The sequence below is a fragment of the Lissotriton helveticus genome, chromosome 4_1 (genome assembly GCF_964261635.1).
Source record: "Lissotriton helveticus chromosome 4_1, aLisHel1.1, whole genome shotgun sequence".
NCBI classification, from domain to species: Eukaryota; Metazoa; Chordata; class Amphibia; order Caudata; family Salamandridae; genus Lissotriton; species Lissotriton helveticus.
The window spans coordinates 1,448,385,760-1,448,403,559 of NC_136063.1; positions in this window are offsets into that span (position 1 = coordinate 1,448,385,760).

Sequence of the window (17,800 nt, forward strand, 5' to 3'; positions counted from 1 at the left end):
GTGCGTGGGCCTCTCAGCCTGGTGAAGGATGGATGGGAGAAGTCTCCCAGAAAACCTCCTCAGGATGTGGTGAGCTACATGCTGGCCTTCAGAAGCCAGATGGCCAAGTTGTGGAAGCAGGCTTCTGACAACTTGGAGGCCAGTCAGGCAGTCATGAAGGAATGGTACGACCAAAATGCTCACCCGGTGGAGTTGGAGCCTGGCCAGAAAGTATGGGTGATGGAACCTGGAGAGCTAAGTGCCCTTCAAGATCGTTGGACAGGCCCATTTGAGGTGTTGGAGAAGAAGGGTAAGGCCACTTACTTGGTGGATCTTAAGACCCCGCGACAGCCCCTACGGGTGCTGCATGCCAATCGCCTCAAACCCCACCATGAGAGGCCAGAGGTCATCCTGATGTTGGTGACTGATGGTGCTGAGGAAGCAGAAAGCGAGCCTCTCCCGGATCTCTTTTCATCCCAAGAGAAGGATGGGTCGGTGGAGGGAGTGATTCTCTCTCCATCCCTAACTCCTGAGCAACGAGAGGATTGCCGCCAGGTATTGGGGCAGTACTCTTCGCTGTTCTCCCTTGTCCCGGGAAGAACCCACCTGTGTACCCATGATGTGGACACAGGAGACAGCCCCCCAGTGAAGTCCAAGACCTACAGGCTGTCGGACAAGGTGAAGGCTAGCATCCATGGCGAGGTTGTCAAGATGCTGGAGCTAGGAGTGATAGAACCTTCCAACAGCCCTTGGTCCAGTCCGGTGGTGCTAGTCCCAAAAGCCGCCCCACCGGGCACCACACCAGAACTGAGGTTCTGTGTGGATTACCGAGGACTGAACTCAGTTACGAAGACTGATGCTCATCCAATCCTGAGGGCGGATGAGCTAATTGACCGGCTAGGAGCTGCCCAATACCTAAGTACCTTTGACCTCACTTCAGGGTACTGGCAGATCTCCTTGACAGATGGAGCAAAGGAAAGGTCAGCCTTCTCCACGCCTGAGGGACACTTCCAGTTCTGTGTGATGCCCTTTGGGCTCAAGAACGCCCCTGCCACATTTCAGCGGTTGGTGAACCAGGTCCTCTCTGGAATGGAGAGTTTCTCTGCTGCTTACCTGGATGACATTGCTGTCTTCAGTAGCAGTTGGGAGGACCATTTGCAACATTTGCAAGCAGTTCTCCAGGCCCTGAAAAAGGCTGGATTGACAATCAAGGCCAGCAAATGCCAGATTGGGCAGGGGTCGGTTGTGTACCTTGGACACTTGGTGGGTAGGGGGTCAGTGCAGCCCCTGCAGGCAAAGATTGAGGCAATCATGGCCTGGGAACCCCCAAGACACAGACTGAGGTCCGAGCTTTCCTGGGCCTCACAGGTTACTACCGTCGCTTTGTGAAGGGGTATGGCACTATTGTAGCGCCCCTCACAGAGCTCACCTCCAAGAAACAACCTCGACGGGTAGTTTGGACAAAGGCTTGTCAGCAAGCCTTTGAAAAATTGAAGCAGGCAATGTGTGAAGCACCGGTCCTGAGGGCCCCAGACTTCTCCAAGGAATTCATTGTCCAAACAGATGCATCAGAACATGGCATTGGGGCAGTGTTATCGCAACTAAATGAAGAGGGCCTGGATCAGCCTGTAGTCTTCTTATCCAGGAGACTGCTTCCCCGGGAACAGAAGTGGAGTGCAATTGAGAGGGAAGCTTTTGCGGTGGTGTGGGCTCTGAAGAAGCTGCGGCCATACCTCTTTGGCTCGCACTTCCTGGTTCAGACTGACCACCGCCCCCTTCGTTGGCTGATGCAAATAAAGGGGGAAAATCCCAAGCTGTTGAGGTGGTCTATCTCCCTACAGGGAATGGACTTCCGGGTGGAACATCGGCCTGGAGTGGACCACGCCAATGCAGACGGTCTCTCCAGGTATTTCCGCCTTAGTGATGAGGACTCCCAAGGGGTTGGGTAGTTCTCCCCACTTTCAGCTGGGGGGGACGCGTGTTAGACCTGTCTGGATTTTTTTGCGTAGTCCCTCCTCATTATTATTTATTTTGTCCCCTTTTTGCCCCTCATCCCCTTAATAATTTTGTGTCTACTACTTTTTATAGGTATTGGTCAAGGGGATAGGTGTTCTTTTTCCCCTCATAATCTTTCACCTCAGGCCCAGAGGCCTGTTCTGACAGGGAAAGTTGGAACCACAAAATGGTGGCTACCAACTGCCCTAACTGCCAAGTCCAGAACTTACCCATAGACCAGCATAGGGCATTCCAGAACCTTCTGGTCCATTCTGGACCACTGAGGGGCAGCCTATATAAGGCGGAATGCGGGGCAGCCATTTTGTCTACCTGTGAGAGTCAGCTGGAGGACAGGCTGTAGCTAAGGGTGGGAAAAGGTTAGACATAGGGTTGACCTCCTGGACTGGGAAGCTGCCTTACTGATCCACCCCACTACTCCCCTTTTGGTTACTTGTCCTGGCTGTTGAGGGTTACTGGAGACCCTGGGCGCCTAGCTTGCCCCTTGTCTAAAATTATACAGGGGAAGCCTTCAGGAGAAGGAGACTGCAGTGCTGCGGTGCGCAGTCCTCTGCCCAGCAGAGAGAGGCTCTTCTTGAGCAGTGTTTAGTAGAGGTAGGGGTAAATCCTGTGACCCCCCCCAGTAGCAGTAGCCAACTGTATCCTGCCACTGGCTGCCGTGACTTTCCTTGCTGGCAGAGCCTTTCTTCCCCCCCCCGCTAAGTTCATCACTTACTGGCTGGGGCAGAGACTTGCTGTGAGGAGGAGCCCTCCTTTGAAGGGGCGGAAGCAGGGTGAGGCTGAGCGAGGTGACCCCCAGGCCAGCGCTGGTGGAATGGCGCCGGATCATTGCTGAAGTCACTGGAGCTTTGAGGAGAGACAGCGAGGCCGTCGCTGGACGCAGGAGCCGTCCTGTAGTAATTTCCCCGGCCCCAGTGTGTCAGGAGAGCGAGGGGAGGCGCTGACCCGAGTGCGCGATCTCTGGGCCGGAGTCACTGCTCCTTCGCGCATGCCCCGTGAGACCGCCGGTTTCTGGGAGGCGGCGCCGGCTGGAAGTGAGGAGAAGAGCGGTAGCGCGGTCTCTGTCAGTGAGACACTCGCTTCCCGCGCATGCTCGATAGAGCCACCGGTCTCTGTGAGGCGGAGCTGTGAGGAGGTAGGAGCAGAAGCAGTGCCTGCCTGCGCAGCTTGTCTCGGCCGTGTCCAACACGAGGGGTGAGCTCCGAGGCCAGAATCCGGCAGCGGAGACGTCCTTTTCCCCACGCCAGCACCAAGAAGCAGCTTGCTGGGCGTGGAGTAGCGAGCCTGGTAATTCAGGCTATTGTGGAGCCTCAAGGCAGCAGCGACGCGTGGAGACTGGGAAAGCATCGTCTCCACGCTACAGTAAGGAGTAGAGGAGAGGGACCCCTGGGGAGTTCTGAATAACAGGGGATAACTTTACTCTGGTAATTGCCCTCAGCTGTGGAGAAGAGGTGGGGCCTGCTGAGTAGATAAGAAAACAGCTTCTCTTTGAGACTGTTAATGCCCTTATGAACATCTTGTGATTTTGAACCCTCACAGTGACTGTTGAGTTGTTAGGAACTGTGGGAGGAGGATTAAGAGCACCTTATGGAAGCCAAAGTTAATTAATGCTGAAGTCCAATTATACATCTCAGGAATATTTACAGAATTGAATGTAGAATATTAAAGTTGGTGTCTGATGCAATGTTCTATTGATAATAACTACTGAAGCAGGTTAACATCTCTGGAGGTGGCACTATTGACGTACATAACATCTAAATATAATGGAAGTTACTATTAATGTGAATTCTTAATGCCAGTTACTCTGCTGTAAATATTGCTATTAATTCTATGATATCTGCATCTGTTTATATTGAGTGGTAGCTTTCTCTCCCAAGACTTTAGCGGATTGTGATTTCACCTGATTGATGGTAAAGTACTGAACTGTAAATTCTAAAGCATAAGAGAATAGGAAATATTATTTTTTATAAAGCAGTACTTATTTTCCTATACTTGGTGTAGTGTTGTTTTTGTGTGCTATTGCGTGGATTTACTCTTGGGTGGTCTGCAACCTTCACACTGTGCCTCTAGAATTGCATGTCTTACCCCTAGGCCAGGCTACCCTAGGTGACCTGGCATCTCAGGTTCTAACATCTATTAATTCATTTTTTATTAAAAACAACTAATACCTGCCGCCCAAGTTATTTTTTATAGCTTTGTGGGGCCTGTAATAGTCTGAATTGTCACACTTGTAGCAGTGTGCTGGTTAGTTGTTCAGTAGGTGCTGTCACTGGCAAAGCCAGCAGTGGCAATGGATGGTGCAAGCTGTGGATGCCCCCTAGCAAGATCCCTGGCACTTATTTCTTTTTTTCAATTTTTTACAAATTAAGCACTGACCATGTGCACTGCATGGCCCGACTCCAAAGCACACCATTATTACCACCACTGTTGAACAGGGGTGTAGCTTCCATTAATGCAGCAGGTGCAGTGGCACCGGGGCCTAGAAATTTTGGTGGTGATTGTACCCTGATAATTGCTGTATTTCCCAGTTCAAAAAGTGGTCAGTGAGCCCTTTTCCTTCTGGCACTATGGCTCACAACACACTAGCTGCGCCACTGGATACAACCATGAAGGACGTGCCTTGGCTATTTTAGATCACAGACCTTTTGAATGCTAAAATACTTTTTCATAACAGAGACTGACATACCTAGCTAGAAATACCTCATCTAGTGGTACAAGCATTATTTTTCTCAGTAACAGGAATAATCTATTTATTAGAGCCCTCTCCCAGAAGCTGGACTGCCGCCATTTTGAGCTGCGGCACTGTTTCCATACTATAGAAGGGTGTACCTACAGCAGGGACACATAAAGTGGGCGCTGGAAGTGCTTCTTTAAGGCCTACTTTCCACGTACAGAAGTACTTAAAGTGGGCTGCAGATGAAAATTGAAAGAAGGCGACTTCGTACTAGTGAAGAAATCTAAATAAACCAACACTGACCAGATGACAGATCACAACAAGCTCACACTCACAACACAGCACACCACATGACTTAACCTCTACAACCACACACACCAACAACCAGATTAGTTGAAAAGAGAACTGTATACAAACAACACTGTCTTGTTTATTGATGAAGGTTACAAGAGATGGATGTGGTGCAAACAGAATTTGTTAAAAGTGCCATCATCCACTAATATTGGCATGCTTCATCATTGGGCTTGCTAACAACTTCCCTGTGCAGACCAACGCCTGGGATGAAGCGTAAGGGTGGGGAAGACAATAGACATAAAAGTTTCAGGGATCATTAATGTGGAGAAACTAAGTTTAAAACTGGCTCAGAAATATCCCCTGTATCTTTTGTTCATGGATTTCCTTGTCAGGATTAAAAAGTACGGGGTGCATTAAGAGTCTCATGGACGCAGCGTCTTTTACTTGACGAATGTGTGACAATAGGGAGGTGCTCTCGCTTGCGCACCAATTCTAGAGATTCAGTACATAAAAACTTGGAATAACAGCAGTATGGCTAGACAGTAACAGACTGGATTTGGTCAGACCTCAGACTACCGACTAAGAAAGGTAGAAGATTAGGGATTATATGGGATCTATAGTCCTGACAAAGGCCGAATTACTCTTATGGGCAACTAATAACAGCTGAAACATGTTGACAGTTTTTCAGATGATAGGGATATAGGGGTAATAATGCTCCCTAACATGCCCACAGCGCACAGCTGTGTAGTTTGGAAGACAGAAGTTCTTTGTACCCACCCATTCCCACTTCAAAACCTTTCATGTAGTTGAGTTCAGCAGAAGGCTACAAGACTATCCACTGCATTTTACAGGACACTCTGATAGGACTACTCAGACATACAAGTTTATCAAACTCACCGACAAAAGCTACAAAGAAGGGTGCCCCTTGACTAATGCCTGCACCGCCCACTATAATGATAAAAATCACATCTGGGTGACAACAACTGCAATCAATAACTGGCAACCTCCCCATGAGGCTAAGTAGTTGATGATTGATGTGCTGAACCCTAATATGAAGCATTACATTACAGAACATGCAGTATTTTTTATGTCACTGTGTGTCACCCCAATTCCAGAATGGCAAAGAACTGTATCATTGTGGATTGGAAAGGAAGTGCAGCTCCACATACTCAACCTAACACTATATAAACCATATTAGTGAGTTTTGGAGTAATAAGAGTCGTATCGAAGATATCAAAATATATTGCTTGACCAAGAAAAAAATGTTAAAACAAACATTTGCAATTAATACTAGAAACATTTACAATTAATGCCACCCAAAGCTGCATCAGTGTATCATTCAACAGAACATAAATCGAAATGCTAATCAGTTTATATACATAAATCAACCTTACATACATACTCATTAATTATATCTAATAATGAAAACAGTGTTGGCTAGAGAAACAAAATACCCATTAGTCACAAGGGGTCCGATTCACAGAACTAACTTAAGACAAAATCCTAAACTTACTACCATTTTGGTATTCACACACAGAAGGCACTTACTCATTTTGGTATTCACAGAAGGCACTTACTCATTTTGGTATTCACAGAAGTCATTTAGTAGTCCTAAAGGTAGGAGTCCTAACTTTAGGAATCCTAAATGTCTTCTGTGAATAGCGAAAGTCTTAAAGTTAGGATTTTTCTCAGTTTAGGAGTGATAAAGCTAACTTTACTACTCCTAAACTGAGACAAATCCTAACTTTAAGCCTTTTGGTATTCACAGAAGGCATTTAGGAGTCCTAAAGTTAGGAGTCCTAACTTTACTACTCCTAAACTGAGAAAAATCCTAACTTTAAGACTTTCAGTATTCACAGAAGGCATTTAGGAGTCCTAACTTTACTACTCCTAACTGAGAAAAATCCTAACTTTAAGACTTTCGGTATTCACAGAAGGCATTTAGGAGTCCTAAAGTTAGGAGTCCTAACTTTAGGACTCCTAAATGACTTCTGTGAATACCGAAATGAGTATGTGCATTCTATGAAAAACAAAAGGAGTAAGTGCCTTCTGTGAATACCAAAGTGGTAGTAAGTTTAGGATTTTGTCTTAAGTTAGTTCTGTGAATTTGGCCCAAGGTCCCTAATAATAGGTGCCTCCACACAAAAATGTACCCTCAACATTAAACGTACACAATCTCATCTAGTGGTGCAATCTATTCACTTTAGAGCAGACTACATCATCGGTCACAGCAAGTCAAGGATTAACAGCTTTGTTAACCAAATGTAGCCTCTTTGTAACAACATAGTTTTCAAATATTTCTTTTTCAAACCAATGAGAACAGCACAGAATTAAGGCACATGTGACAGACGGCTGTTGTGAAATCCAAATTTTATTTACAAATTGCATAATTAAAAACATCGCCCTTTTGTGCATATGAGGACGATAAAAGTAATCCTCAAATTAAAGGACATACTACAGTACAATTAATTGAAATTACAGAAAGACCTTAAAATACATCTTACAAAACAAGTCAGTGCTTACTGAATAAAAAACTCGTAAGCCATTACCATCCAGACTCCACTGTGGCTTTCTATGCAACTCTAATATATAATTTTCCGCCACTTATTTATAAAGTGCTTGTACAGAAGTTACTAATGTGACAGGGCATCGAATGGTATCCAATGTCCCACCAGAGGTCCTTAGCCTGCCACTCATTTTGAAAGTGCATATGCAAGAGTTACGAAAGTGACTGCGCATCTTGTGGTATGGAATACCCAACCGTAGGTCATTGCCCCTTACAGTCAGCTCCACCGTTGAGCTTTATTCTAGCTTCAAATATTTCTGTGAACTTTTCCGCCCGAATATTTAGGCGCGTGTTTTCCGGATCGAGGGCAGCCATGACAGCTTGCTAGCTGTGTTCAAGATCACAATGCATAGACAGAGTTTTTGTTTTGGTCATTGCCCAGCTTTTCCTAACTCCATATTTAATTGTTGCCTCGAAATGGGACTAAAAAGACCCTGCAGATGGCAGGTGGACCTAGCTCAGTATGAGATGGCAATACTACTGACACACTAAGTAGCTATCTACTTGCACACTGGAGTACTAACATTAGAAAACACAGACCTTTGAATATTTTTGTTGACTCATATCCTCCTTTAACTACTACTTTCCCAAAAGAATATTTAAGTTAGATTAGACCACTGGACTTTTGTGAGCTCCATTGAAGACAAAGTAGAGCTCATGGCCAATAATGGCTGATTTAGACCTCATGGTCGAACATTTCAACGTTTGTCTTTCAGTTGCTCTCTTTTTAATGTAGAACATTCTACCCTCAGTAGGCGGAATGCTCCAGTAGCGTTACAGCCCTTCTATTTTGAGCTATACTAATTGATAAAGGCCCTCTCCCTCATTATAGGCCTTGGCTGTGGCCCTGGCTTATAACTCGGGTTCCTGGGCCTTTAACAACTGACAACTGGTATAGCCCTCTGTCACGGGTTATAATGCTCCAGTATAATGACCCTTTAGAACGCATTACTAATAAAGCCCACTAAGGCTGACCGCACAGATAAGCCCTCCTAGCCTCATGTGGAGACTTCACGGAAACTTTAGAATCTTTCATGAAAATTCACTTTTGAGGAACTCTAAACCAATATTTGCTTGTGGTGTACCTTAAATTAAAAACATAATTAGTTTGTTTGTCTTCAGCATATTTAAAGTAGTATTATATCTGGCGATATGGGCCATCCAAGAATTTAATTTGAGCCGGAGGTTGCCTTTGAAGGGCACTGGCGCTCATTTTTTAGAACTACTACTTATTTTCTGCCTTGGACATTTACCAAGAGAGAGAAAAACACACAAAGTAGAAAGACAGAGGAAGAGAAAAATTGAAAAAAAACATCACTAAGAAAGGAAGACGGAGCCTGCAAGAGTGAGCTATAGGGACAGGGAAAGACTGGTAGTGGATTAAAAAGTCAAGAGGTGGATTTAAGACTATGCAACCTTGATATTCGGTGTGCCAACATTTAATTGCACTGGCCGCAGGCTTTGAGCAGAGCTTTGGGCACCCCTCTCATTCTTTCACAAATTATGCAGTGCTTGTGAACAACTTTAAAACTGATTGAAGGGCTATCGCTCTATGTTTTAGAAAAAAAACTGCACATGATATAGCCACTGCACACTTACTTGCTTGCCAGAGCGCAAATTTGAGAGTCCTAGGAAAGAGTTTCAGTAATTTGGGAATCCAAATACATGTAATGATTGACAGTGCCTATGTGGTGACCATGTGTTAGTTCGACCTTTTTAAGCTAATATTCATTATCTTTGTCTTCAAGGTCTTCATGGTCAGATACGTTTCTGTATTATATTTTTCAAGGGCATTGAGCGAGCAATGAAGCCTAATTCAGGTTTTATCTAGTGAAACCAAGTAATCACTGATCAGCATATGCAGTGCATCTAAAACGGCGGTTGCCCAAACATGAGAAAACACCTTACTGATTTCAGATTAATTGAAATGCTAGAGATGTGTATCCAAGTTTTTTGTTCTAGGCTAATTAATAGACCCCCAAACGTTTCAGACATATGGTGGGCAAGTTTGAGATTTTTAGAGCCAGTGTGATCAGGGTTACAAAGACACCCTCTAGAAGCAGAGGCACAACACAGTAGGGTGATGACACAAAATTCTGTAACTGTGATACCTTGGAAACCATACATAGAGAAAAGAAAGTTCCAACTATTCTAAATTCAGTGTCAATGATTGAAGAACAGCCTGGACATGCTAGATGTTATAGGGAAACCTTTGTGTTTTGATTTCAAAACGATAGATTCAGGTACTCTACAGAATGACATGAGGTTGTAGCAAACTTTCAAAACCACAATCCCAGTCCACCTCTGGGTCACATGGCAAGACCCAAAGGGCCTGATTACGAGACGGGCGGTGTGACTGCTGCACCGCCATTGCAGCGGTTGGGAGAACGCCGCCAAGCCGGTGGCATCCCGACTGTTACATTACAAGTGAGCCTGAAGGCAATGCTGCAACACTGCAGTGCCTGCACTGTTGTGCACTCACTGTTGCTGGGCACCATGTCATGCATGGCACACAGTGGGCACCCAACAGTGCAGGCATAAGGAGGCACAACATGTGCCCCCAACCACAAAGCCAATGGGAAAAAGCACCTGCGAGCCCTGTTTGGGGCCCATTCCCTGGCTTTCCACCAACCTTTTTAAGGAGGGGTCCCCGCCATGAAAAGGTCAGCGAAAATCTGACTCGTAATTGGCACCACCTCTAATCCTCCCTGCCTTCCCCACCGCTGTGGGATCCAGGATCCTGGCGGAAGTGTCGGTCTTGTGGTGGTCTGACCGCCATGTTCGTAATCGGACGGTTCGACCACCTACGCACCGACGCTCACAGTAGGCTGGCCCTGGATCGCCAAATTAGTAATTAGGCCCTAAATACCAGCCTGCATGGCAGGTGAACGAGGGGGGCAGGCTGTGGGAGAATGTAGGCTCTTTAGAAGATTGGTCCATGAGTTACAGTTTGGTGGATTCTGAACAGCTGCTGTAAAATGGCAGATATCCCACTGGCCCTATTTAAACAGTATCCAAATGTATACTCTAATCAGGGCCTTATTTATTTGCTTTCTCTGACAAGTCCTTTCTCCTCTTTCTGTGAAATCATACTGCAGGTTTGGTGCAGTTCAGGAAGGATCCAGTTGCAAGTGGCTCCTTTGCACAGAGGCATTGCTCCTCACAGCCACCTTGGCCTTTGATCCATGTCTTGAAAGCAGGGTCAGAAGATTCAGCATTCTGCTCTAGTCATGGCTTACTCTCCTGCAGGAGAGAAACAAAAAACTTTTGTTTGGAGCAATCACATTGCTCTCTGAACGGCATGCAACATTTTGTAGTTGCTTTTTGCAAGTCCCTTTAAATGTATGTAAGCAGCTCATGCCTGGCATGTTAGCAGTCCCCATGGAAGCAATGTTCCATTGAATGTCAGTTGAAGACTGGGAACTGGACTGCAAGGCTGCATTTTTTGGTGTTGTGTTACTACTTCCAATAAATGGAGTAAAGAAATCATCTGGTTTCTGTGTCCTAACTCAACACTTCCTTCTGAAGTCCGCGGAGTATTATGTATTGGCTGAAGAAGACCAGCACTGATGGAATTGGCCTTGAGCTGCTGTTCAATCAGCATGAGTGCACCTTTCAATTTAATGGGTCCATCCAGTGAATGATGCCACAACACATCCCCAAACCAAAGTGGATGTCATCAAACAAAGAATCCTTCTAGAATGTCATTTGTTGGTGATTATTAGAGAGGCAAAACTGAGAGGAGATAATTGTTTATTCCCTCTGCCCTGGATGGTACCTTTAGCTCCAGACTCACTTGGGAACGGATATCTCTTTTCAGACATTTATCAGGGCTTCCAACACTTTAGGGGGGGAGGAGCTGCAAATGGTCACTGAGATGTAAATTTAACAGTCATATACCTAAGATCACAGATAGGGTCAAGGGGTTCCTGGGAAAACGAGTCTCCTACTTGAAATAAACTGCTGTGTAACTTTGACTCGTGTGGTGTTGATGGACAGATCTATGAGGTTAATGTGCATTACAGTCCAGGAACTAATCACTGTTGAAACAACTATGTGATCACTAAGTCAAAGTATTATGGATGGAGCCAGGCTGCTCAAACATTGGAGAATCCAGATTGGTCTTTTCACCATTCATAATGCAGCTACACAGATCAAAACTGCAAAGGGAGGCGAACATAACAGGTTTCAACAAGAGGTCAGCAAACCCCTTTCCCAGGGGTACAGGTAAATATGACTGTCCACTTATGTATCATTTAGTTGCCACAAACTATCTGTCTCTCTGTAGCCTAGTAAAGGGGCATGTTTATTTATTTTATTTTTATTTAAAGAGTTTTCCATAGCGCTGACGAGACCCATGGGAATCAGAGCACTTTATAAACATTGTCAAAGGCAGAGTTAGATAATATAAGTTAACCAGTAAGGTCTAGTTAGAGTCCAATCAAAGCATTTCCTGGGGAGGACTAAACAATATACAGGTTTTGGGAGGAGGTTCCAGTTGGAATTGAAGTTGTGTGCTAGGCGTTAGAGCCCATGGTGCTGCTTGAGGAGAAGATCTTTTAATTGTTTTTGAAGCTTACACAAGAGAGGTTTGCCCTGATATGTACTGGGAGGGGGTTCCAGATTTTAGGGGCATTGCCTGAGAAAGAGCGTGTTAGGGATTTTTGTTTGTGTTTTTGGGGGGGATGAGAAGCAGTGTGTTGGAACACCTTACATTTCTAGCCTGTCCTGCCTTAGTGAGTTTGGATGCAAGGTAGGTTGGTTTTACTGTGGAAATGACTTTGTGAGTGAGACAGGCAGTTTTAAAGCAGCATTGGGCTTCAATTGGGAGCCACATTAGATTTTTTAGGGAGGGGGAAATGTGATTGTGAAATTAGATTCCAGTGACCATCTTTGCTGCTGCATTGGTGTGATTCTTTAGGGAACTAGGTGCGACTTCGCGGAGCCTGTGAGGGTGGCATTTCCGTAGTCCACTCTTGATAGAATTATCTCTTGCGTGGCGGATATTAGATCATTCAAGGGGGATGAAGGTCTTGATTTTATAGAGGTGTTTAAGGTTGCAGAATGCACTCTTCACAGTATTATTTATGTGTGGGCTCATGCTCAGACTTGGGTCCAGAGTGATCCCCAGGGATGTGACGGAATTAGCTAGAGTCCATTTTCAGCTAAAAGCACCAATGGTATTGATCCACTCTTAGATTTGGGTGGGCTATCTATTGTTTGATAGGAGGAGGATTTCCGTCTTGTCTTGGCTGAGTTTCAGGTGGTTGTGTGATAGCCATTTTCGGACATTTATGAGGAAAGTATTTAGCCGTCTTAAGTCCTTAAGAGACGATATTTCTAATTAGAGCTGGGTGTTGTCTGTATAGAAGTGGTATGGGAGGCTTGCTTGCTTGAGTATGATGGTGAGTGGTTCTGTGTAAATATTGAAGAGTGTAGGTGAGAGCACTGAGCCTTGGAAGACACCCCTGGTTATGGTGGAAGTATCTGAGGTTGGGTTGTCTATTTTTATTTGTTGGGAGCAGTTATATAGATATAAAGTGAAGCATTTCAAGACCAATCCATTTGCTCTGATCTGTTCGTGGAGGGATTCTAGAAGCAGCTTGCGGTTGACCGTGTCTAAGGCCGCTGATAAGTCTAGGAGGATGAGTAGGCAGCATCTACCCACATCCAGTGATTTGTGTATGTCAACTGCTATATTCAGTATAGCTGTTTCCAATCTGCAACCCTTCCTGAAATCCGAATGGAATGAGTTGAGAAGATTGTTAGAGTCCATGTGTTGGTTAAGTTGGGAGATAACGCATTTTTCAAGAATTTTAGGCAAGAAGGGAAGGTTGGAAATGGGCCTGAAGCTGTTTGAGTCATCCGGGTCTGCACTTAATTTTTTAGCAAGGTGAGATTGTACTTAGTTTGAGGCAGTCAGGCATAACTCCATTTCCCAGGGAGTTGTTTATTCTCTTAATCCAGAGAGGGTTTAGGGCATAGTGGAGACCTTTAGCCAAGGAGGCCGGGAGAGGGTCTGCTTAGTGGGAGGAGGGCTTGGATTTGACAATCATCTTAGAGATGTCGACCTTTGTGTATGAGTTGAACGTCTTCCACCTCCTGGTAGATGTGGGGGATCCTGGCAGTTGATTGCATCTTGCGGGCTCAGGGAGGGAGGCTATTTCTTGGGAGTTTGGAGGGATCAAAAGGAGAGGGATGTCAGTGGAGATGGGTTATGAACGGTTTAGTTCTCCATAGTCTTTCTGCAGCTCTAAGTTACTTACTTTCAGAGTTGAGGTCTTTAATAATGCTATGTCATTGCCCTTTAGCATGCTAAATAGAACTGCCTACGATAATATGGGCACTATCGCTCCGTTAATCTGCATGATAGTCATAGCACCCATCGTACAGTCGGGGATGATGTAGTCAAGAATAGATGAGGCAATGTGCATCCTATGATATGATTCAAAACAAGATTTCAAAATACAGTCAATGATAGAGGATTGACTCAAAAAAGGAGTTCAAAAACAGTAAATAGTAAAACCCATGAAGGTTTCTAAAAATATTGAAGTACAATTCAAAAGGCAAAACCAGTACTCTCAATGTCAGTTGCCATAAATCCTTTCAGTGTATGAAATAAATGCAACACTAAGCAAACTCTAGAAAGTAGTCTAAGTTCACAAAGTGCAGCAAATTGATAGAGAATTAGGCAGCATCAATAGAGGCTCAAAAAAAGTCAGGCTTACCCCCTAATTTAGGGACTTTTGTAGCAATATTCACCAAATAAAGCAATAGAAATAGCACAGTCAGCGTGGTGTGAACATATGTATCAAAACAGCAGCAGATCACAGTTCAGTATTATAAAACTTTTATAATACCACCATCCTGGTACTATCTCACTAAATGATTAATAATTACATGTTGTCCTCGAAGAACTCTGGATGAAGCTTTTAGATACTTTTCAAGGGGCATCACCTCATAGACTGTACTCCATTAAATAATGAGTCTTTCTATATCTTCTATCCAATTTTTAACGTTTTTTATCTAAACACACTATTTATGTTTTTATTGGTCAAGATGAAATACCTTGTTTGTGGAAATTATCATCTGTAGATCCTAAAGATGTACTTCCCTGCAAATATTAATGTAATGAAATGTATTTTTTAAATTTCTGTGTCTTTTGTGACTCAAAAGTCGAAATAAAGACTAATTTGAATTGAATTGAGTCTTTCTATTGTTTATGTAACCAGATTTGTTCTGAAACCTCCGATGAAATTAGGTTAGAAGCAGTGTAATTTCGAAGCAAACAGTGCCCATTTTGCTGTATATGGTGTCAGTGAGAAATATAAACGCACAATGAATGTTATGAAGCAGCAGCCGTATTATTTTTAAATGGAGTTAAATTAAGGTCTAATTTAGCATAAATCAGAAACACCTAGTTCTGTTAATTCCAACGTTATCATTTCACTTGGAAATAAATCATGTTATTATGCAAATATGTTTATGTTTAGGATTTGTAAAGTGCATGGCTGCCCAAATGCTTCCCAGCGCTGGTGAGTGCTGTCTGTAAAGCTGTACTCCTAAATGCACTTAACGGGGAAACAACCAAGTCTTTAAGTTTTTTCAGAATATGATTTAAATCATAAAATAGCTAAGTCAAATGCACCACATTTCCCCTTTTTCGTTCATTTAGTATTACCTTGGCACTGAAGGTACTTTTTTTTTATTGAGCCTTTCAAATCATACATCAGCAATATCCCATGACCGTACAATGTAGAAACACTCTCAGGCATAACAAAACATAACAAAACAGTGAAATCATACTCAACAATTGAACGTTGGTACAGTGCTCAGATCATCATCCGATTGGTGCATACATGTCACTATGCGCTCTTAATACAAATAGATCAACAGAAAAGTTACATCGTCCGGGTGTTCCAGACCCATCTACAGGCTCTTTTGCATGTGTTGCTTACCCTGAATCCACATCGCTGCAGGCCAACAAATATTCTCGCAGGGGGGCCCATATATCCTTGGGTTTTTAAGAAACCGACAGTTCCTCAGCACATAACTCCAGTTGTTCACCACAGTACACCATATCTTTAAGCCACCCATCAGTCTTTGGGCACAGTCTGATATCCCATGTAAACAATATCCACCTTTTTGCTAAAAGAATGGCCACGCTCACAAATCTACCCAATACCCCTTTTATGTGGGGGACATATCCCAATAAACATACTAATGGTGTGCATTGCAATTCCAGCCCTGTCATGGTACCTATTAGAGCCAAAACCCTCTCCCAATAACTAAGTACTTGATCGCATTGCCAGGCGAGATGGTGAAAGTCTGCCCCATCTCTGCCACATCTCTTACAGCGATCTACCTCTCTAAGTCCCATTTTGCACAATTTCTGGGGAGTGTGATACACTTGATCTAAAAATTTTAAGTGAATAATTCGTAAATTACTATTTGATGTCAGGCACCCCGTTAGTGAACAGATCCGTTCCCACTCTTCCTCAGTAATAGGGGGGGGGTCTATGAACGTATTCCATCGCATCATACTCTTGTCTAGGATTCGGGACGTGTCCCCCTGAACTGCTTTATATAGTTTTGTGATCAGCTTCTTCCGCCTCGGAGCCGTGACCACCAACTGCAGCACCTTCAGTGTCTCCGTTTCCTCAGGGAAACCAGTATAGTGGTCTTTCCCCGCCCGTCTCAGCCTATAGCAAGTGAACTGAAACAAGAGAGTGGGGTTCTGTATGTACTCTAAATCAGCGCTTGTATCGTACTTTCCCTCTGGGTATAAGTCACTCAGCAATTCAAGGCCCGCTTCCTTAAGCGCAGTGACTGAACCCTGATCTTGAGCAACGGACAGAGCAGCATGTCCGGCTATGGGCAACGCAGGTGCATAGACAGGGAGTTTATCGGCCCGTCTGCCGATTGCCTGCCAAGCAGCGATCGTGACATCCAGCGTATTAATATCCTCCTTAGGCGTTTGTCTGTGAACATGTGTAATGATACTACTTAATGGAACAGGATGAGCGTCGCACTCCTCCACTGCCACATGCGGGATATTATCATGAGGTTTAAACCAAAAATACGCGTACTTTGCTTGCCCACATAAGTAATACGGTATAAAAGGGGGTGGTGATGGACGGAGCATCTGAACCAATCAAACACTCACACCCAGTCAACAGATCTGGGTTTGATCCATCACCGTTCTTTAGCCCACTCTGCCACCCCAGTTCAGACATGGCCATATGCAAATCAGTCTGACCCTGTGCCTCATGGAAACAGTCCAGCCCGAACTGCCAAGCCATGCCAAGTTGGCAGGGTATGCTCAGACGTAAGTCCCTTGCTCACTTGGCCACTGGATTCAAGATAGCCTGGCTGATGAGGGTTGTGAATCCGAAACCTGTCCCAGGATGCTTGTTTCCGGTCCAGGGAAGACATGGATTGGCAGTTCGGGCAGAGCTGTGTGCACTGCGGGTAGAGGCATCAAAACAACATGGTGAACCACCACTGAGCTCAAAGAAGTTGATACTATTCGGTGAAGTAGAGAGGTATAGCTGAAAAGTGGAAAAAGACCATAACGGTGGTTGACTTTTATCCATACAGTGCTCATAAAAGTCAAATATTCTGGTTGTCTTGCTTAGTGTATCTTCATGTAAACTGATCAAAGGGTTGAGTTTCACTAGCTGGGGTTTCGAATTGCTATTAGAGCATTTTGGACCAGGTAGTTGATGTATTTTCAGAATTTGTGAATTGAGCATTATAACTACAGTAGGGCAGCATAGTCTGAGCTTGGAGCCCAGAATAAGCAGGTAATGATGGCGAACATTGAGAATGGGTTACCACCAACTTTGAGTTGGAGGTAAATTCTGAATGTTTGGCGAGCGCATTTCGGTCGCAAAACGTCCGTACATAACACTGTAATTCGGTATAGGAAGGGACGCTCTCTCTAATATTCCAATTACCAAATCGCAAAACCCAAATTGGAATTCGGTAACAAGCTACAGAATTTCATTTTGGGCTTTTTGCATTAGAAAAATTAATGTTGTGGTTGCAAACCACTCGATTCTGCAAATCAGGCCATTTGCGATGTACGATCCTATGTGTAGTATTATCTGCGTTTGAAACAGTGACCCGTCCGTTTTCTATGTCTAATGAGTGGGGCAAATAGAGTCTCCACTTAGGTAGCCTTTGTTTTGGGGCTGATCTAATCTAAGCCTAATAGATGCCTAATGGATATTTAATTCTTATTGTGTTAAATGGAGGTCTACTGTGAGAAT